At 38.3% G+C, this 23267-nt stretch overlaps 1 protein-coding gene across 5 annotated transcripts in view; it reads left to right on the top strand.

The window, feature by feature from the left end:
• Positions 1-23267, top strand: part of MYLK (myosin light chain kinase) — a 225222-nt gene that overhangs the window by 38341 nt on the left and 163614 nt on the right. The window contains exon 1 of one of the 5 annotated variants that reach the window (XM_030017476.2): positions 22562-22580. The exons of the other annotated variants lie outside the window; for them this stretch is intronic. The gene's annotated coding sequence lies outside the window, so the exon portion shown is untranslated. Of the gene's footprint in view, positions 1-22561; positions 22581-23267 lie in introns of those variants that run through there. 5 annotated transcript variants of the gene reach the window in all.

The following is a 23267-nucleotide window of genomic DNA, read 5'->3' as shown; positions in this document are numbered from 1 at the left end:
AAAGCATCCTTATAACTGGTGCCAAGGGAAAGCCTCATTAGAGCCTATGTGACTTTCATAGTTAACTTCTCTATTGTTACCATATTGCTTTAACTCCTGAGTTACAGCAGGCTGTCTTCCTGTAAATCATGTTGAAAGACTCATAGGCCAAATGAAGGCTGGAATCTCTGTACTGTAGCACAGGTAAGTAAGGGAAAAACTGGAGCGTACAGCCAGCCTTAGAGCACAGGACAGGGACAAACTTTTGAGCTCTTACCCACTTCCATAGTTTTCGAGAACTCACTTCAGTAAAAAATGTTACGAGTGAGTGAGCACAAGTGTGTGTGTCTGCCCAGAACACGCTCAAGCATGACATTTGTGTAGAAGCAGCAAGGGAAGCTTGTGTTAGTTTTTTGTGTGAAACAGAGAAGCTTAGGGAAAACTCAAGCTTAATGAGGCTGATTTGGGTTATTTTGTCCACTGTAGCTGTGACCTTTAAAAACAATAGTAATTTGACTGAAGAGAGCCACAAAGAGCAGCTGGGTAGTATTACTGTTAGGTGTGTCAGCCACAGGAAGGCCTGCTGTCTCTCTCTGTTAGGGCTATGGGAAAACTGGCAATCTTTTAAAATGCCTCACTTCTCAGGTCATACTCAAATTGAAACACAAAAGAAGAATAAGCTCTCTTTATCCTCAGTCTGTCTGAGGAGTCAGCTTCTGATAATGAAAACATGTATGGTATTACACAAGGAGAATGACTTCTTTTCGGAGTAATTGGCAATCTTTTAAGGAGAGTTGCCACTGTATCAGTTACAGGTAAGCCTATATAACATCTAATTAAGAATGTATTGATCTGAGTTTGAGAGAAAAAGCTGAAAAGCAGTCAGGTTTTATTAAGCAAAATATTCAAGAGAAACAGCACAGTATTTCCACCACTGAGTGAAAAATTGGCCTGTTCTAGTGCTCTTCATGTAAACACATTCTTTTTTTTAAGTAACCTTATTTCATGAGACTGTGTTTATTCCAAAACACACAAATCATCCTGGGTGAAAGCTATAAACTTTATCTTGCTTGTTTTGGTTGGAAATGGCCTTGGTGTCTCTCAGACCCATAGAAATTGAATAGTCTTGTGTTTGGCACAGTGGAGAAGAATTTAAGCTTATAGATTGCACTTACCAATATACATGGAAGAAGGATGCATCTGTTTTCTTGGGCATTCTAGGGAACAGATTATCTCTGGGGAGGTGGCAAATTCTTTTCTATGTATGCTGTCAGTCTGCACATCTCACTCTTCTTGCAGAATTTCTGTATGTCTCTTGGAAATATCCAGAGAGAAGGGGGTCTACAACATGATTTTAAACAGCTTTTTGCTTCATCCGTGTTCACAAAGCTCAAGCATACAGGCAGCAACCCTGAAAATTTTGCTGAGTCCTGATTTAGGAGGTGGATGCCCATAGTTGAAGTTTTGGACTTGATGCATCTTAGGGTGAATTTTATTCCCTATGATAGGGTATCATAAACCTAACACTACCAGGCTTGACTGAAAAGAACAGTGATTAGTCTGTGGTTTTTTTAACATATGAATCTGTTGTCTAATGCTCTTACCTTCTCTATTTGCAGATTGCTCAGTAATGTATAAAGGATAGTCTGTTTCTGGCCAAGGCACACACTTTCTTGCCAGGCACGTTGTCTCATTTGTATTTGTGCTATTTCCCCTATTTTTTCTGCAAAGTTCTAGGTGTAGCAGCCACTTTTTGCATCTAACCTGAGTTAGCTATTACAAAGGAAAAGAGGAATCTGGACGGTCCCTATCTTTCTTCTGTACCTATTAGCTCTGAATGGGACATGATACTGCACTAGACTAATCCAAAGTCTCAGCATATTAACAACGCACCAAAACTAGTCTAGGTTTGGGCTAGAGGCAAGGAGAATGGCTGAAGCACTTGAGATTCAGCAATAGCATGTTATCTGTGCATATGGCAATGCACAGTCTCCTTTGGATGTCTTGGAATTTAGAGACAATGGAGAGGGAGGAGAGGTTCTCCTGTGGGCAGGCTTGCTGTTAGAAGTGGGAAACACTTTTCCTTGCACAGTTCTTCAGGGAAGAACTAAAATATTTCTTTGGAGAACTCAGTGTACAAGAGAATATTTTTCTAGTTATTGAAAAATCTCATGGAGACTAGGAGTGGTTCAGGTTTGTTTCTTTACAGGGAGTGGCATATATTTTTGCCAGACATGGCTCAGCTCTGATTAATTTAAATCCTGATTAAAGGAAAGTTCGTTATATTTTATGTGATTGGACTTTCCTGCCCTGCCCCCTCCCCATCCAAAGATCCCTAGAGTGCAATAAAAACATATGGGCTCCTTTTAAGAGGCTACATTAAAGGAACTATACCTCTTCAAAAAACTGATGCAAGTCATTGTAATCCTTTCAGTCCCCTCTTGTGAATGTCTGCTTCTCAAGTGGATTCAGAAATCCCAAAAGAATTTTAGATAAACAAGATTAAATTATGTAGTCAATAAAAGCAGAAGCATTAAACATGAAAATTCTAGACTAAAACATTATTTAAAATTATAGTCTTATCAGTTTTTAAACTACTGAAACATCTGAGGTTCTTCTTTTTCTTCCTTTTAAGATTAAAAGTTTAATCTGGTATAGCCGCTTTCTGGTTAAAGGGATGTCAATGATTGTGTTTTCAATTACTGTATTTTCCACTGTCCATGTGTGTCTGGACCTCTAAATAACATCTGTATAAAACTCTTGAAGGCAGTAGCCCCATTCCTGTAAACTCATTAATTCAGTACAGTTTGGATCTTTAGTCCTTTAAAGGGCTGTGAATTAAGCTTGCAATGAATTTCCATTTTCCCTATTATTGGGTGATGTCATTGCAGGCATAAAGAAAGAATATGAATATAGATGGAGCAGCCAAAATTCACGAGATGTTAATTTTTTTTTTTTTTTTTGTTTGGATTAGAGGTTCATTCCAGAGAAGTAAGTATATTTTTCCAGTATTTAAAGCCATTAAGTTTTTACTTAGTATTGGGTTTTTTCCCAAGTTTTGGCACTAGCGAGAGGTCAGGAGCTGACAAAAACTGGTCATAAGCAGGTATTGCTTAATCTGTTTTCTCTGCTTGTTGATGCTGCAGAACTTCCACTACAGAGCCAATCTCTTGATGAACCTCATAGGATCAAATGCAGATATTTTGATCCTTCAACAGCTGTAAAATCCTGATTTCTTTGTGGTTTCACTTGTCCAGTTTGTGTTACAGTGATAAATATGCTTTTTCAGCAAGAAACAAAATAGCAATTATACCAAGTGAAGTCAAATCAAGATAGCTCCTGGTATTCTGAAGAAACTCAGTAGTTCAAGTTGCATATCTCTTCTTCTGTCTCTACCTAGTAGAAATATATAATGTGCCAAGAACAGTCAATAGCTTTTCGCGCTTTTAAGAAAGGAGGTACTTTGGTGCAGGGCTGTCAACAGTGGCTTAATTGGATCTTTTGGTTGTTGTTTTGGTTTGGTTTTTTTAAAATCTTTATTCCTGTGATGGGGGGGGGGGGGGGGGGGTTAGAGGGATACACAAGTCTTCAACACTTACTAATTGTTTTGTATGCATGGTCCCTCATTAAGAAAGGAAGCTTGTTAGAGGCGTAGTCTAGTTGCTGACGGTGGTAGACACCTCCAGCTTAACCACAGTAAGGTGCCATCACTGTCCCTGCCAGTTACCAGAAGACTGCATGAGTCTTCAATACTGAAAATATACCAGTTTCCAGAATGTTAATGCAGTACCTTTATTAGCATAAAATTCACCTGTATATTTTTGGGGTGTTATTTGATATGTTATTTTTTCTTTTGATATCCTTTCTCAGTGAATGAGATTTATCATGCACTTTCTCTGAAGCAGCTGGTATGCAGGCATAACTAGGGTGTCTAGTGGAATCAATCCAGTTCAGAAAGTTGGGTTGAGCCTGGAAGTTAAACCATTTGTTAGGATGGAAAGTTAATACTCTGAAGTTGATCTTGATTTTTGACCTTTAAAACAGGGGAAGACATTCATATGTGCTGCTTTTCCTTATTGGTTTGTGCTAGTAACCTCTGTGAAATAAATTATAACAATTAAATTAAAATCTGGCTTTTAATACTCAAAAGTTGAATGCACTGCACTTGGCTCAGCTCAAGAGAAGTCCCTATGCCATGGCTAATTCTCTTCTCAATGGGATCAGAATGAAAAATTGCACTACAGAAAGCAGATGATTGCAGAAGATTCATTAATAGGAAAACTTCTTGTCCTGGGAAGAGTTTACAGCTGTAAATCTAGCTCACATTTTCAATTTCTTACTCAGATTCCCTTTGTGTTTAGCTGCCTGCCAGGTTAAACCACAACACCTTAAAGAAAGGTTTGGTCTTTGAAGCACATTAGTCTTGAATACTACATATGTAGTAGTACAAACAAGTTGCATGCTTTCTTTATAGATGAATAAATTTGTCTCCAAAGTATTTTGAAAACACTAGTCTTTTTCTGGTTAAATAACTTTTGATTGTTGAGCCTCTGGTGTAGTGGTAAGCATATGGCCAAAATTATGATGATCTTTGTTGCTAGGAAATATGTTTCCTTGTAAAACATAACTAAAAGTGACCTGTGAGAGCAGAAAAGGAATTAGGAAGAGAGAGAGAAGGTAAACCCAAATAATATGCAAGCACAGGTTTCCTTAAGCTCTTCAGGTTCGAGAGTTCAAGTTAACAGAAGTCTTTCTGGAAGAGGCATTATAAAGGTTTTGGTTTTTTTTTTCCCTAATGCTTTAACTGACGACAGATTTGTCTGATTATTTATTATATTTATTTGTAAACAATGCAAACCAGTTTCACTCTGTATGTGAACTGAGTAGCTTGGAGCAGATGTCTCACTTAGCTGTGTTTATGTGCTTGGATTTTATTGGATGTCTGTTCCTGAGCTTTAAACCTGTCAGCAGTGCCCCAGTCTGTTACAGCAGTGCTTTTCATGCCCTGTAAGTTCAGAATCAACCACTGCTGTTAAAGCATTTGCTTTCCTCAATGTTTGCTTAACGCAAATGCAAAAATATTGCAAAGGATTCAGTTCTGTCAGATGCCGATAATACTGTATCTGAAGACTTCACAGGACCATGTTTCTTCTGACTGAAAGCTGTACTAAGATTTTGTATCCTTGTTCCATGGTTGTTGCTTCATTTTTATTTCCACCTAGATGTGCATAGTTAATATTACTTACCTAAATAGACCCACCAAATTCATAAAGACCTTTATGTATGCGCAAGGCTGTGCAGCAAGCAGCGAAGCTTGCAACAAAGTCCTTAACGAAAGGAACTGGCATTAACTAGGATTAGCACTTAGGGAAAAATGGCTGGTATTTTCAAACCAGAGGGCACACTGGTATGCTTTATATGGTTTGCATTTGTCTGTTCCATTTATTTAACATTAACAATATAAATCTCCCACTGATTTTTTTTTTCTTCCACAATATAAAACTATTTTAAAAAATTCTACAGTAGCTTACACTTCAAAATCAACTTGGCGGTCTCCAAAGAACAGGGAAAGAAGTAACTTTGTAACAGCACAGGCAGCTTGAAGAGGCTAGAAACCTATAAGTAGGCATTTATCTATTTATCATCATTCACCTTTTTTCCTGAAGCTACATGTTTTTGTGAGGAGCTTGCTGTTTATTTTGCACACTGACAATCCTTACCTTGTTGGAACAGTAAGGACATATAACAGTTATTTAAATGACATGTAAGTTTTTTGCCTCTAACAGACCATTTTGGGCTCTAGTGATTTGAATCTTCCATGCAGAAGATACAGCAGCTCTGCATAAGAGGGGTTAAAACATAGGCAGCACTTCAGTCTACAGAAAGTAGTAGTTAAAATACACATAGCATGGGGAAATCTGGCAAAAAGAAAGCCCACAAAAATCCTTTTCTACTCTCTGGGAGATTTATAAGGTACCACAGGACCTTCCCAAAGTAAATTAAAAATATTTTAAAAATGCAGCAAGACATCAGGAAAGTTATCTCTAGCATTTTTTTTTAAACTTAGGGCAGAAAGACAAAGAACTTAAATATTTAAGAACAACAAAATCCAAATCCTCTAGTCCTCCAAAATAATTGCTACTTTAAAAACAAAACAAACATGCTTGGGGAGGAGTGTTCGTCAAATACTCTTCCAGCAATCTCCAGTTACTGCAAGAATACTTTCCACTTCTCTGGATGGATGTCTTGTGCATGAGAATCTGAAAGAGTGTAACCAATGAAGTTTGCCAAAAGGCATGATCAGAAGTCTGTTAAATCAGGGGAACCTTCCCATTCCGTTCAACAGAACTTGAATGTGAGGTATTAACCTGATTTTAAGTTGAGGCAGGTTAAATACTAAAGCTAAGTATGAAGTTATTCATTACATGACCAGCTTTGACTACTTGTTTTAAACTCACAGCCCTTGGTAATATTAGGTCTGTTCCATGACAGAATTAAGGCCTGGCATGTAATTAAAAAAACTTAATATACCAGCCTTCAGCTGATCTGTCTTTCTAGAAGAACGTAGAGAACAATTTAGGTCCTAATACTGTGAAAACTTACTTTTATGATTAGTTTTATTCAGAAGTGCAATCATATTGAACTTGGCTAAAACTCTTTCTGTGCAAGCTTCGATGTTGTCTACTGTTACGCACAAAGGCTTACGGGAGAATCTCCAACAAACCTTAGCAAGCTGACTGAGCAGGTGATGATCAGGACTGCCAGAGAGGTGGCCAGTGGATGAGATTTGACTTTGATTCTTTCTAGCTACTGAGCAATTTGTTTCCTCCTCAAACATAAGAATATTTGTTTGCCTTTTGACCTTTAAGGAACTGGCATCATCTAGCTCTGCTCCGTCGGAAAGCTGGGCAGCCCTTTGAAATAGATGGTTAGAGGTCCAGAGTCTTTGCTTAAGCTTTGTTACCTGTTGTCTGTCCTCTAGCAGCACAATGTAGTTGGGCATGAAACCACCAGCACTTAGCTCACTGCAACAAGTAGAAAACACCGAAGCATATCTCCTGCAAGACGGGCTACTATCAAAAATTCATACTTTACACAACTATATAGAAAACCTGTCATCTCTAACATTCTTCATGAGGAGCAAACATCAAAAGATTATCAGTGAGTCCACATGTGAGATCTTACATTATGCCAGTGGCAAGCAAAGCAAAGAATAAAATCTATGACATAACCACTTGGTAATCCTCAATCATTCAGCAGTGTGTCACTCCAAGACTAGCAGTCTTAGCTTCTGTCCTAGTTTCAGCTGGGATAGAGTTAACTGTCTTCCTAGTAGCTGGTACGGTGCTATGTTTTGAGTTCAGTATGAGAAGAATGTTGATAACACCGATGTTTTCAGTTGCTGCTAGTAGTGTTTAGACTAATGTCAAGGATTTTTCAGCTTCTCATGCCCAGCCAGCGAGGAAGCTGGAGGGGCACAAGAAGTTGGCACAGGACACAGCCAGGGCACCTGACCCAAACTGGCCAACAGGGTATTCCATACCATGTGACGTCCCATCCAGTATAGGAACTGGGAAGTGGGGGCGGGGTATCGCCGCTCGGGGACTAGCTGGGTGCCGGTTGGCGGGTGGTGAGCAATTGAACTGTGCATCATTTGTACATTCCAATCCTTTCATTATTGCTGTTGTCATCATTATCATTATTCGTTTCTTCTTTTCTGTTCTATTAAACTGTTCTTATCTCAACCCGTGGGTTTTGCTTCTTTTTCCCGATTTTCTCCCCCATCCCACTGGGGGGGGGGGAGTGAGTGAGCGGCTGTGTGGTGCTTAGCTGCTGGCTGGGGTTAAACCACGACACTTCTATTTTGTATAAATATAAATAATGTGGGTAATTGCGAGTGCCCTAAAGCCCCTTAGTCTTCCAACTGGATAGTCTCTTACTTTGTCTTAACTTAATATTGTAGATAACTTCCTTGTAGATAGCAGGTGCTATGTTCTTGCCTAGAATGTTTTCCTGTAATTTCCCCCCATGCACACCCATATATGTAGGAAAAGTGTAGGTCAGGAAGAAAACAAGAACACATGTACATACCTGGTCAGTTGTGATTTGTTTATGGTGTTATAAATCTAGATTAACTCTGTCAATACCAATGAAATTACTTCACTTCCTCTCAGGAAAATGGCATGTGTTGAGGAACTGCAAATCTACTGTTTCAAGGACTTAATATTTAAAGAGAAATAATATTGACTTTTAAAATGAATACTTTATTTGATCAGGGTTTTCACAGCAGTTACCCTTGAATTGTTATCTTTGTGTGATCCAGGAAACAAACAAACAAAAAAACCAAAGCCCAAAACAAACCAGCAGTTGTTTTCTATATTCTCTATCCTTATTCTTTCTTATTCTTTATCCTCTTATCCTTGCTTTGGAAAAGGATTCATTTGGATTATCTTTGGGCAGTGAATTTCTATTTTTAATTTTTCTGCTCCACCATATAGGAAGGATAACCCCTGCCCAGGACAGAAAACTAACCACTAACATAATAACATGCAAAGATGAATAATTGAAGATTTCTTGGGTGCTAGTGGAGGAACTTTCTAGCAAAAAGTTGCTCTGAATCTTGATTTTTTTTTTTTTTTAAATTAGCTAGTATTTCTAGTTTAGTTCATTATCAGTTCTGGATAATGCAAAATACATATGCTGGATCTGAGAAGGCTTTTTTAAACAGCTTAAAACAAAGACTTCCTTTCCTGTGGCAAGTGCTCTTGCTCAAATAAACACTTTCTTACTCAACAGGTCTGTCTCTGGTCTTTTCAAAGACTTGCCTGCTAATCTTCCATCACTACAGTGGTGTTTTGGTGCTCTTCTCTCATCTCTTCGAAGTCATGATAAAAGCAACTAGCCATCATTAGTGGTGCTTTCTATATAAAGTTGCTAAGCTTATAAAGCAGAAGGGTAGAAGTGCAACTGGCACCTTTGCATAAAAGCATCTTGAAGATTTGAGGTTGGTGCATGAAAATTCAGTGTGACGGTAGTTCCTGCCTCCTTTCGATGTGAGAAGAGATAGCCCTTCTGCTCTCCTGACATCTGTTACTGTCCTGTGCTGCCCTGAGGCAACAGAGTATTGCTGAGTGTTGATATTTCCATTATTCCCTTCTTGCTTCTAAATCCCTTTGATCATTGGATCCACATGGTTGAATGCAAGTGGAATTAATATCACTTTAACCCTCCAGGCTCGTTCAATTTAGCATGTCTCTTCCTTCATATGTATTCAATATTAGAGCCTCCTATTGAACTGAAAACAAATACAGTGCATTTGTCTGCTTAACTCATTTTACAAGCTTCTAAGATTCTATGCTGCTGTGTCCCAGCTAACATATGTTAAAAACCTAGCAGAAGGCTAGCTTCATTTTTTCTGTGGCTTTGTGTGGCACAGGAGCAAAGCAGTCACTTGCTGAATTGGACCAGTAGTTTTTCAACTGAAAAACGATTATTGTGACTAGAGCAGCAAGAATCTCTGCAGCTTTACCCATACAGGCTCATCATGGATCTGTTTTATCCCGTTTCTGCTTGATGTGGGTTTGCATTAAGCTTGGGTTTCAAATTCAGAGAAAAGCCAATACTGGAAGGAAAAACTTGCTGTGATTAGAGATGGCAATGGTAACTGAAATGTTTGCCAAGCTCAGGAAATTGGCCTAAGTTTTAGACTTATAAGAAACCATTTAAAATTGGGCAATTTTCTTCTTTATTCAAGTTTTGTTCTAAGGATTTCCAATTGTGATATGAAAAACCTATAAAAATTGGTTTACTTCATATTTTCTCCCAGATCTCTCTTCATGCATAGCACGAATAAATCCAGATAGTGTCTGTCTTTTCCAGCACAGGAGCAAATACCATTTTGTAGTAAGTGGTTAATAATTGTTTCAGATATCTCATGGGCTTAGAAAATAGTACTAAAAAAAGTTGCTCTTGTCTGTTAAACCAACAAGTCAATTCTTGGAATTCTGCTGTATCCTGTTATTTAGTCTTGCTGTTATTCCCCATCAGAAACTTTAAAATAGAAAATAGGGCAGTAGCAACTCTTTTTGGTATCTGTCCTGACTGTAGGAATTGCCCTTGCTTTTATTTCTTTTTTTTCTTTTTTTTTTTTTCTTTTTTTTTGGACTCATCAAGAAGGGAATTGTTTTTCTCTTTGCGTTCATGACTCTGTGTGTGTTAGAAATACTGATGCTTTGCTGAATATACTGTGTAATGTCATCTTCTAAGATCCTAGAAAAGCTGTTTTCTTTGTCACTTGTTGGGTCAATCCTTCAGATGTATGCTGTAGAACCACACGTGAGCAACCATGCTGCCTCTGATCACTTCCACTGAAATGTCCTCAAAACAAAACTGCATCTGGCTACATACTTTAAAGCTTCAGAGTTGATTGTGGCATTTGCTTTAATGACAAAGCATAAAGCTGCACCTCGTGACAACTTGCATAATTTCTATCATCTATTTTATAGCCAGTCTGTATTTCTGAATGCCTAAAGAGCTGCTTCTTATGTAGAAATTGTTTGGCTGTCATTTCTGGTCATACAAAGTTGACACGAATGGCAATTATTGTGCAAATAGTAAAGATTATTAAAAACCAAATACTCAGGCCCTACCGATTTCTTGCAGCAGGGTTTTGATCCAGAGTTGTCAAACATACTTTTAAAAAAACCAACTCCCATAGCCATCCCTGAGATTAATAGCATTCTTGTACCAACTAGGAGATGCATTGAGAGAATGGAGGCAGGAAAAGATCACAAACTGAGAGGGAATCAAGATCTGAAACAGAATCTGGAAGTTTTGGCTCCCTGTCCTCTCTTCAAATTACTAGATCTTGTGTGGAATTTGCCGGGATTACTCTGTTTAAAGATTCTCTATTAAAGCAATGAGATGCTTTGAAATAGCTCCACTATTTGAAAACAGGACCATGCTATTTAATCTAAAGAAGAAAACTCTTGCTGGCTACTCTACCTCTGGTTTCAGATAACCTAGTCATTCCAAATATAAGGCTGTTGCCTCAGAGGCAGAAATCATCCATTGTCCTGTACTTCACCAGGCAGATTCCTGGAGGCTGTTTTTTCCTGCCAGATAAGAAATAGAATAAATAAAGTAGGACCATTGTGATTGCAGATCTCACAGAACTGTAATACTGTAGTTCATGATTAATGGGTTTACACTGAGCTGCCAGAACTTTTACAAAAAGATTTGCTACCAGATCCCTAGCCAGTGTAAACTGGTTCACTTTTGTGACCCTATGAAAATAGACTCATTTATACCAGCTTAAAACTTAGCTCCTTACCTTAAGCCATTCTTCTCCCTTACAGAAACATAATAATAGTAATCATAAAAGCATTATTTACCTGGGCTTCTCTGGCCTCTGTGCTTTACCTTTAATTTTAAGCAGTCTGATGCATCATAAGCCATCCATTTATTCTTTCAGTCATCGGTAATAGTGTCCGCAGAATAAATGCATCTGACAGTGATGTCTTGGAACATTGTGTCATTGCTGTGAGAGGACAGAGGAGGCAGGAAGAAGCAGTAGATCATGTCAGCAGTGATGTGAAGAATGAAGAAGGTATTGAGCAAAAAAACCCTCCAAGCTGAAAATAAACACTTGCACCGTCAAAAAACCCACAAACAAACCAAAACCTCGGGAAGCAGGAGATAAGCCGTTCAACAGAGTCCAGTAGATTGAATACTGCCATGAAGAAATACAGGAGAAGGTGATGATAAACATGGGAACTCGGAACTTCTCAAATCACTTTGCATTCTGCTGTTCAAGAACTGAGGAAGGACAGCATTTCACAGAGCCCAAGGACAGCAATAGAACTGGGTCCTGCTTCTTATATGGACTCGCTGTATGTCTTCTAAAGTCATTCAGAGCTCAGGTTTGAAGCTGACATGGCAAAGACGCATGGGAGAGGTCTAGCTGATAAAAACAAAACAAAAAAAAACAACAAAAAAAACCCCAACACCTAAAGTCTAAAAGCTAACACAGCTGTGGCTTCATTGTAGTAGCTGGCAGGGTGATACTGTGAAAAACTGGCTAAGCAGCGGCACAGGCAAATGTGTATTTTGATTAACAAGTATATATCTTGCAGCACTTCTTTTAGCTGGGGAATGTGGAGACATGTTGGCAGAGAAGGGATCTATGGCCATTGGAAATAGTAGCGAAGTGACTGCGGTTACAGAAAAAGTAGGAATGGTATTTGTGGCATAGGGGAAGTCTTCCCGTCTTGTAACCTGTAACGTTAGACATCCTTATGCTGTTTGTCTGAGGCTGTGTGGCAATGCACTGCTGGGGCTGGGCGATATGAACTCTGATGCTGTGGCACAGTAGGAATTCCACTACAGACATCTCACTTGCTATGCAAAAAGGTCTTTGTGTTTTTACTGCTATCTTAGCTTCCTGCACTATGGATCCTAGAGGTAGTTACTGAGGGTTTAGGATTTGCTGATACTTGTCAAAATATTGCTATACTGATTTGGAGTTGTTTAGTGATACATTTATCTAGTCTGTATATTTATATGGTCTTATTTTTATTAATTATGTTATCTATATCCCTCAATCTTCACAGCTAGGTTCTTCAGAAACTATACTTGATGTTAAAAAAAAAATCCTCATTCTGATGCCTTTAGATGTAATGTAGTTCTCTCTTTTTTTTTTTTTTTCTTTTCTTTTTTTTTTTCTTCTTGAAATAGTTGGGTACTTAGCTGCCTGGTTCTCTTCATGAGTGTTTGTGCTCACAAAATTTTTTCAACAATCAATTATTTTGCATGTGATTTTTGGAGGCATTTTTTAAAACTGAAGCCTAAGCATTCCATGATCAGCAGACTTGGATATGTATCACGAGGTGCAAATATTCCAGGAATTTCCTCAGCAAGACCAATGAACTTTCTGTTTGTGTACCTTTGCAGTTTTCAGTGCAATGATTTCTACTCTGTGTTTACTGGTTCTGGATATAGGTTATCCTTATAATTGTCTTCTATTGGAAAAACATTTTTTTAATAATCTCCATGAGAAAATGAAATCTTCTTGTGCAACTGGCCAAACTGCCCTTTGCTAGAATTGTGTCTATGCTATATCTGCGGGTCTGCTGGAAAAAGCAGATTTCTATCCTTCTCTCTTACCTGTGTTGGTTTCTATCCTTATCTCTTACCAGTGCTGGTTTCTAGATTCATGGCATGGAGATTTTTTGTCTAAAAGAGGATTTTTGTGGTTTGCAGAACTCTCATTCCAATTTGACACTTTCTGTGACAATTTCATAGGGTAACTTTCTGGTTGCTCCTGGTATGGGAAAAGAGATTCTGCTTAAGGGGAAAATGGTATGGATTTTATTGATATTTTCTCAAATTCCCTTCTGAAATTTTACAAAATTCTTTGAACTTTTTAATCCCATTGATACTAATAAAAGATCAGGTTTCCCATTTCTTTTGTTATTTCCAAATTAATTAAGAACCTTTTTGTTCATGGACACCTTCTAGAACTGAGGCATACTGTTACTTTTTTAATAATAAATGATACCCCAAGGCACATCTGGTTTAGAGCTTCTCTGAAGAGTTTAAAAGTGCACCCAGTTCTAAACTGGTTTTCAGAGCCTGCAGAGCTCTGCATTGAGCACACAGAAGTCTCCTGGCAAGTGCTTGTAAATGAAGAGCTTGCCTTGGACCTGGTTCCCTATTCAGGTCTCACTAAAGGCACTGGAAGTCTTTCTACTGACTTCAGCAACATTGAAGTGAGACAACGTTATTTTGTCTGTTGCTCACCTCAGATACAGTACTCGTGAAATAAAATGTGTGACTGGGAACAAAACACAGAAGCTGGCTGGGTTCTGCCCTCTGTCCTCTATGGCTGAAATTGGTTGTCAGACTAAATTTGACAGAGATCAAATTTTAATCTCAATTAAGGCTTCAATATGCTGGTCTGTTAAGAAGTGTAAGTATCTCAGTGTGGTGATGGAGCTAATCTAAGGGGAAGAGAAGGAATCTATCATTAAAGAAATCTCTGGTAGGAACTGCATGCAAAAGGATATGAAAACAGAATGGAGAAAACATGAACAGTTTTTGTATATGCAAGAGATATACAAAAGAGGTAATGGGATGTGAAATGTCAGCAACATTTGAAGAACCAGCTTTTTTCATATGTGGGGTTATTTTTAAATCTTCTTTAATGCTTTATCTTAAAAAAGTGAAGAACGCATTTCTCTGTTTCTAATATCAACATTGCACATTTTTATTCACATCTGTGTAAACACTTGGATAATTGTCGCCTTTCTGACCTGCTCACTTTCAGTACTGGCATCCAGAGCGGTTCTTGGGATCCCATATAAAGGAGAATTGCCCTAGACTGGTAACAGCACAGATTAAGTGAGGCACTTAAGTGGGGAGAAATAGAAAATATTTTGCAAACAACAAAACTTAAAAAATGAGGGGCGGGGGAATGACTCTTCAACAACTGACTTTGTGGGTGAAAGTCAGTCAGAAGAGATTTGTATGAACCTTAGTCATTCTTGGTTTATTTGTCTGTTCTTATATGGGGGGGAGCAGAGGTGGGAAATCAAAGAAAATGTCCTGGAGTTCATTCAATTAAAGCTGTAGAATTGAACAAAGGAGCCATCAAGATTCTCAACCATACTGCCAGTACAGCTGAATATTGGTTGGCCTTTGACAGCCTTCATCATATGTTCTTTGTTATCCTCTCTCTGCCTGTGTGACCATGCTCTTCCCATCTCCGCAGTGCCTTTCTGTAACCTCAGAGTTGTCTTTTTAATCTCCTGTTGATTTCTTCTTCCTTTTTATTCTCTTTTTTTGTTTTTAATCTCAATTCTTCCTTTTTTTCCTCTGTTCCCTTCTTGTTAGGGATCATCTCTGCCTGGCAGTGACATGAAACGGTGTTCACCTGCCATCTTTCACTGCCCATGAGGAGAGCTAGGCCAGTTACTCTCAATGTGATAGACAAGTTGATGTGACTGACAGGATCAAGCCTTTATAGAACATCTTCACAAGAGCATCACAGTGCCGTGCCTTGCTTAATTTTGGCCTTTTAAAAGGGGATGGGAAAATTTTCCTTTGTGGACATGATGGAAAGATTTTATTATTCCTACCACTTTTTTCCCCTGCTGATAGAGTAAATGTTGGTATGTTCATTGAACAGCTATACTGTGTAAAGAGGGGCTGAGGATTGGATGGGGCTCAGATTTCATGAGAAGAGCAATTATAACGAATTTCCATGCAAGAGAAGGAAAACAGGTCCTTCTTGGTCTTGTCTCCCAGCTGGAAGCAGGGCAGTCAGGACAGACTTGGATCTCAGACTGAGAACTACCATTCTTCTGTTCATACCAGCCCCACTGAAATGTGAAGAGGCTCAAACCACTGTTTCATATTTGAATCTTCTTTTATATACACTTTTAAGCTGATAGCTTTGAGAACACACATTGTGCGCTTTTGTAGAACATAGCTGAACAATGTGATGTGATCTAAGTAACTTACTGCAACTCTCTAATTTACAAACCCAGTAAAAAGTATGTAAAAACTTTTTTATGCAGTAAGGTGTTTGAATGTAATAGGGCAGTTTATGTTTGAAAATGGAAATGTCTTTAAGGGTATTGGTTTCTTTGCCTGCATGTCCCACTCTCTGCAGTCTCAAATGAGAGCTGTGTTCACTTGTTATGAGAAATGGACATTTGGCTGAGATTTGCCGACTGGTGCTTTAGTAAGATTAAACCAGATTCCTTCTGTCTCCCTCCTCCTCACAAAGCTCTGCAATGTTAATGATTTATGTATTGATATTGTTGTCATTTTCACAGGCTGACTTTTTTCACCTTATAAAAGTTGTTTCTTCTCAGATTTATAGTGTTCTTTACAGAGTAATAGTTGTCTTGCTGGCCCATATCCAGCATGTGAAAGTCCTATATTGTAGTCCAAATTTAACATCAATTGTCAGATGAATCATAGAGTCATGGGATTGAAAGGGACTTCAGAAGGCCATCCAGTCTTTCCCATGTCCAAGGCTAAATCAACTGTACATGTCATTCCTGACAGACATTTGTATGGCTTCCAGCACTGAAGACACGACAGACTCCTTGAGCAATCTCTTTCAGGACTGCTTCAATTCTTATTTATTAAACTTTTTCCCTAATGTATGGTACAATTAAAAGCTTATGACTTCACATCTTATTTCCCACGTACATTGAGAATAAATTTGCCTTCATTTTCTTTTCAGCAAGCTGTTAAATGTTTAAATATAATTACCACCTTAACTTCTCCACCTAGTGGGGCCCATTTGGGGGATTATTCTGTTTAAGAATTTATAAAAATGCTACCACTTTTTGTTTGCTTATTTCCAAAGTCTCCAGCTGGTTCAGGCTTGGAGTGCAACATGCAGCACTGGATGTGAAACTTTACTAGCTGTGAGAAGAGCAGACAGATGGCTTCAGTGTTAGGAGTTGGTCTTGTTTGGTTACGTCATTTCTAAAACCTGGATAGTAGAGGTAAAGTAGAAAAGAAGTCTCCAGCTCAAAGGATGCATGTAGGGGTTCACATTTCATCATCTGAAGACTGCTTTAACTGCTTCATGATCTCTGGTACAGCTCTCCTGGATGACACTCTTAAAGCTTTTGCTTCTTTCTATGAATAGAGACAAGAAGAAGGTCACAGGAAGATGTCCTGTGTCAGATAGGTAATGTGGGGTTGAGGGTGTTGTAGACTAACCATAAGCTCATTCTCTCTGTAGTAGACAAGTTTTGAGAGTTGTTACACCTGTAGAAGAATTTCTTCTGCTACCTAATTGTAGATGTTCTTGTCAATGCTGCAGCTGTCTGTCTGGAGCATCTTGCAGCAATAGGTTTTGCATACTATCTAGTCCTTTTAACTCTTTGTTAATTAAGAAAAAAAGGTATTGTCATTGTATAGCCCCATCTTGCATCTAGGTTATAACTTTTTCAGCAAGGTGGTGTTTCTGTTTGCTTTACAGTGCCAAATACATTGTTAAGGATTGATGTATAACCAATGATTGTTGGAGTATGCTGGCTTGCATACATGAACGAAAGTGCTGTTTCCAGAAAAAATAAACTTGCAGGAGAACTTATGGGCTAGGCTTTCTGCTGACAGTTAATGGGACTTCATAGAATGGAAGGCAGCACAGAGTTTGGCCTTGTGCAGACTATCTCAGCATGAAGAACCAGTGGCTCGTTCAAACAAAGAACCTAATTCCTTTAGTATTAAGTATTTGCAGTATAATTTGAAACTTAGTGATATTTATCCGTGGCCCAGTCTATCTCTGGCTGAAGTCAACAGGTTCCTTTCCAATGTTACCCCAGGGTTCATACATCTCAGCCAGTAGAGTGCATATTTAGATTTTCCCAAATGGCATAGAACTTGGCGGACTTGAGTCTCTCTTTGTTTTTTGAGTTCTGGCTGTATTTGAAACTAAAGCACAAAGCAAAATTTAGAGGCTAAAAATTCTGTGTTTTATGAACCACAAATCTTCCATGACTCACCTTTCATGCAATTTTATGGCCCTACTGGCTTGGAAATGGGCAATAGCAATTGGCCACCTGCAGCATTAGCACCAAGGAAAGTTAATGTTGTGGTTACTCTTTGAAATGTGGAACCTAAAAAATAAAAAAAAAACCCCAACAGACAACTTCACTGTAAACTGCTGATTTAGCATAACGTTCTACCACTGCTAAGACATCGCAAAAATATGATTTCTTCTATAAAACTTTTTATTTAAATCCAATGCTAGGCAGACCTTTCAAAACTTGCCCTATGCTAACTTGCTCCAGAATTAAACTTGTTAGCTCTGCTAGAAGCCTTGCTGAAACCTGCATTCAGATAAAAGCAATTACCTTACAAAATAAATAAGAAATAAGATTTTTCTTTCTTTTTAGAAGATTCATTTTTTATTCAGTCCTTGGATCTTGGACATCTTGATTTTACTTTTTCTATTGTCTCCCAGCTCTACAGTCTTGTACTAAATCATTGAAGCACGGAATCATTCTTCTTCCTCAATATTGGGAGAGTTAATATGTCTAAATGACTTTTAAGGGGCTTGGATGGAAGGTGTTGTTGAAGCGCTAAGTACTGCTGTTAGCAAAGCAGTATTATTGGGCTTGTGTATGTTGAGTATTAAGATCTGAAGCTGGAGCTGTAGCTGCAAATTTGTGCTTGTGTACTTGAAACTTCATGCTATTATCAGCTTATACTGACATGCTTCAGCTCCACATGGTTGCCACTGGCACTGAAAGTTGTTCTAGAATTGCAAGTTAAATTTCGAGAAGGTTTCAAGAGTCTCTATTCCAAATGTTTCACCAGCTGATCCTCTGGTATTCTGTGTTGTTCAGTTACTGATGCCACATGGATGTGAGTTGGAGAGAGGAAGCAGGTTGGAAATTCTCTTCTGTGTGAAGATGACCTGAAACAAATGTCTTCCTACAGGTTTCTCTGCTACTTGCTTCAGTCTATGTCCTGAAAGGCAGCATAGCACTGGGAAAACTGTTTTCCTTCCTGCAAAAATATGTTGGTAGTCCAGATCCTGCTGTTCAGTGATCAAGGTCATACCCACACCCAGATGTATCCCTGAATTTTGGATAATCTTTGACACATGCATGTTTCTGTCATAAACACCAACTTCTACCAGTTATTTTCTGTTCTTGTAAAGCATAAGATCTAAGGTGCAAATTAAGTACAAAGGTTTATTGGTAAGACGAGGACTGGTGCAATCTCTCTTTCTTCAGATATTGTAAGTTCATGCTCTGCATAACCTGAAAATCCTTCTTTAAGGACTATAAAAGGTAATATTAGAAGTTTATTCCTTTATGAGGCCAGCTGTCTGTGATGAAATTCAGATTGAGATTTTTAGTCCAAACCTTCCTAAGACTAAGGTGTTTGGATTTTGGTATATATTAAGTACGAGAAATGATCCTTTAAAGGAAAACCAGTAGAATTTTATTGCAAGTGACCTGCTGTGTAGTACACTGAAAACCTTTCTGCAGGTCTTGCCTTTTTTTTTTTTTTTTTTTTTTCCTAAATGTTGCTTATAAACTGGAATTGTAGCAGGTTTTGAAGTCAGATAGAATTACTTCCCTCAATGTGCTTCTATAGGAAGACACTTTGGAATCAGCAAGAACAAGCCCAACTTGCATCCCATTTGCCATCTGGGTTTCCCTCTGGTTTCAATTTGCTGCTATAAAATAATTCTTAGGTATGGATGCTGTACTGAACCTGCCCAATGCATGTCACATTTAGTTACTCGTATTTCTTCTAAGATAACAGCTGCAAAGAAGCTGTTTCTTGTGGTCTCTCCTGATTTACTGTTTCTTAATCTGATGTTTCAAATTAAACATGCAAGGTTTTGAGTCTTAAAATGTCATTGCATTCTTTTAAGACACTTTGTAATGGGCATGTTTTTTCTTAAAGTTTAATGCTCAGTGGTTATGGAATAATTGAATAATGTAGCATGTCTGTAATCAAGATGAGTATATGTTATCAAATGTATACATCCATATCTTTCTTTTATATGTTTTTCCACATCCTTCCTTGTATCTGAAATACCCTTTTCAGCTACTTTAATATATCAATAAACCTTTAAGGTGCAATTGTGCAAGGGCACATATCAGGGCTCATGTTAGATGTGTTCTGTTGCAGCAATATGACTACTGATAGTAGGTAAAGTTAGATATCTGTATAAATCCAGTGGGCCTGGTATCTTTAGTACCCTAACCAGCACTGTTAAATTGAGGAAAATTAGAGGATGTTTACAACTGTCTGTATCTGCAAGAAAGTCACATCCTTGCCAGTGATTTCTTCGCTAGACAGCACAGAGGACCAAGGAGGGCACGATTTTCTTTTTCCTTGATAAGAACATATGGGAATTTTTGGTTTGTTTTTTTTTTTTTCTTATATGATTTATATAAATAAAGGTTTTTGACTGACATCCTTCTTGTGCTCTAATAAACCTATCTTTCAATAAATGTGGGTCACTTAGCATCATCTTCAGTTATTCTTTTATATAAGTTGAGGATGAAACTCCTCACCCAGTTATGTGATTGTACCATGGAAACCATTTCAGGTTAAAGCCCATGCTGCATTAGTTATGCTAATACAATAAAAGCACTGAATTTATTGATTAGACAAACAGATTCTCTTCTTGCCTCTCTCTCTGATCAGCTAAAAATAATTCAGTGCTGTGTCACACAAGCTGCATGACAATATCTTTGTGCCTCTTTTAGACACTTGTCAGCTGAATATTAATTATGAAGTTTGTTCTCAGTCACACCGGCTTAGCCACTTTTTTTATGGACACTTCTACAGTAGCCACTGTTGTGGTTTGCATACTCAACAAAAGCTAATGAACTGAGCATGGCAGAAGCCCTGGAAGAGTATGTAGGAAGAGTTGTCCTTTTTCTTGGAAGGATACTCAATACATACAGTACACTGAAGGAAATCTGCCACAAACCACTTTTGTTCTCCTCTTATCTCAAACAGTGTAGCCTGAACTCCTGGAAGATACTGCACAGTGCTACATAAGAAAATGACCTAGATTCATTTCAGAAAGCTCCTACTATACTTTGTAGCTCAAACTCTATCACAGTCTCACATGTATACATCTCCTTTGGAGCTTGACTGTATTTCAGTCTTTAAAGCAGCCTGGAGAACATTATTGTATCAGAATAAAACATAGGGGCTGCAATAGTATTTTGTTAAAATGAGTACCTGGAACAGTTTGAACCTGTTCTTTCCTTTTTCTGTGTACAAGCAAGGTTCTTGCTAATGCAAAGCCTCATGGCTGACTTGCTGAGTGTGAAATCCAAGGCACTGAAATGATGGGATTTGAAGAACTTGCTTACTTCTGGGAAAATCTTTGACAAGATGGTCCCAAAAGAAATTGTAATTTAGTTTGGAATTTTTTTGCTGTCATTTTAGTGAGCCTAAGCTTTAGCACAAATTGCAAGTTGATCTGTAATTCCCATTTGTGTGGGACAGTTATGCAAATGCATATTGTGGGAACATACCCAGAGATTTTACATGCATGGTGTTGCCAAAACTTAAGCTTGCAAAACTTTTGGATCATGGAGTTGTGCGTGAAGATTTGGCATCTGCTCCTGTTCCTACTGCCATGTCTAATAGTTGCTATCAAATTTTACTGGGAAAAGCATAGGACATTTAGGGGTCTGGCTTGAAAATGCCTTGAAAATATTTATGATGAAAGGGCTTTTCTAGAAACTAGGTATGTAAAGAACAAGTGAGATAATGATGATCATTTATGGATGAGACAACAGAGGAAGAAACCCCAGTCCAGTCAGGACTGATACAAAATAATACCTGTTATAATTACCGGGTCTGAAGGAGAAGTTGCCCGGAATAGTGTGGCTATGATTGGTGGGGTTACAAGTCCCTTGCTTGCTGTTCCAGCTTCTAACCTCTTCCCATCTGCTAAGTCTACACATGACTTCATCACCTTTGCTGATCCTTTATGGTTTATTGCTTTCCCTACACACTGTTTCTTGGGTACCAGTAGCTGACAGGAGGCAGGATACTTCCTTGTGTGGTCTTGGAGGGCAAGACTGAAAAGATAGTCACAAGTCATATAGCTGTAAAAATTCATTTCTATAGTTCTGTGGAGAATGTGTTCAGTTACAAATTTGTATAGAAGGATGGTAACCACATGTTAGTGTTTGTGGTAGAGAAAGAAGCTGTAGGAAAGGAAATAAGGTGTGTGAAAAGGCGAAGCAGTCAAGCAGGTTTAGAAATTAAACTCTTTTAAATACTGAAGGTTTTGAAGATAATGGATAACATTTAGTCCCTAGCAAAACTCTGTTGAATTCAGTGATCTGTGTAAGGGAATAAATTTTACCTAGTGTTTTTAAATGCATGTTTTTTGAAAACACCACCACCCCCACCCCACCCCCCCACCCCCCCCCCCCGCCCCGGTTATTCATAGAAAAAGAAAGCTATAATGAGATCCAGCTTCTTGTAAGTTTATGGTAATTTTGTGCCTTTTGCTAGTTATGCTATTTATGTGGTCCTATTACTGTAGCCTGACTCCCACCCTTTAATATTGTTATCCTAGCAGCACTTCTTTGTGGTAAGGAAGTACAATAATCCCCACTTTACAAATGGGGAGCCATGGCAAAAGAGAGGCTTAGTGATTTGCCTGAGGTCATGCAGGCAGCCCATTATGGAGCAGGGAATTCAACCAGGACTCCCAAACAGCAGACAAATGCTCCAACCCCTGGGCTGTCTGTCCTTTCGCTCCTATTTTTAAAGAGCTCAAAAGGTTCTATCCAGATTTCAGAGATGGTTCAGGGGTTATTGAAGGCAGTCTGGCTAAAATATCAGAATAGCTGGACCAAGTAAAAATGTGCTGCTTAGGTGTAGAGTTGCAATATCAGTAAGTCAAATAAAGGTTTTTCAGCTGGCAGCTCTGGTTTCCTCTCGCTTGCGTGAGCTTGCTCTACTCATACACACACACATGCTCTCTCTGCAACTCATTTTTCTTCTGCCTCGGAGGAAGGACTTGGTAAAAGGAAATTAGTATAATTAAATGGTTATGTAGGAAGCTGATGGTAAGTATTTACTTATATAAAATAAATGGAGGAGAAAAAACTGAGGTGGATTTCTTAGTGTTTGCTTTTTGGGGTTTATTTTTGTGAGCAGAGTATCGAGTGACAGAGATTTGTTCCCAGTAGAAAATGCTTGAAACACATTAGTCTGCTTTGGTATTAGAAAGATTAGAGGGCACACTGTGAGAATTTGTAAGGATTTATGTGCTTTTTAGAAAGGGTTAAGAATAAAAAAAAAATCCAGATTAGAAATGCTGTCTAACCACATCACTACCCTACAAGCCAACATTTGCATGGTGGTTTTCTTTTATGTTTAATACCACAATGTTTGTATTGCAACTTCAGTTACAGTTGGTTTTGTTTAAAGACCATAGTCTAGGTGTGCACAGCATGTGAAATGAAATGTTATGAGTTCATGTAGCATCCTTGAAATCTTATTCAGCAGCAAGCTTGAAATACCGAAGAAAACGGTTTTAGGGATAGGCTTATTCTAGAAAGTTGCTTAAATAAAAGAAAAAAACCCAATCAGATACATTCCATATCTTTTAAGTGTCTGCTTTCTTCCTGTCTATCAAATTTTAAGCTTGAACAAGATTTGTTCTCTGGAACATTATTTCTTTGAAATATTTGGACACGGTAGTTCCATAGTAACACCAGATTGCACAACATGGAATTATTTATTTGTTTAGG

Source organism: Aquila chrysaetos, chromosome 6 (assembly GCF_900496995.4).
Source record: "Aquila chrysaetos chrysaetos chromosome 6, bAquChr1.4, whole genome shotgun sequence".
In the NCBI taxonomy this organism is placed as follows: domain Eukaryota; kingdom Metazoa; phylum Chordata; class Aves; order Accipitriformes; family Accipitridae; genus Aquila; species Aquila chrysaetos.
Note: the sequence above shows the minus strand (reverse complement) of the source record. Positions and strands in the feature narration are given on the sequence as shown.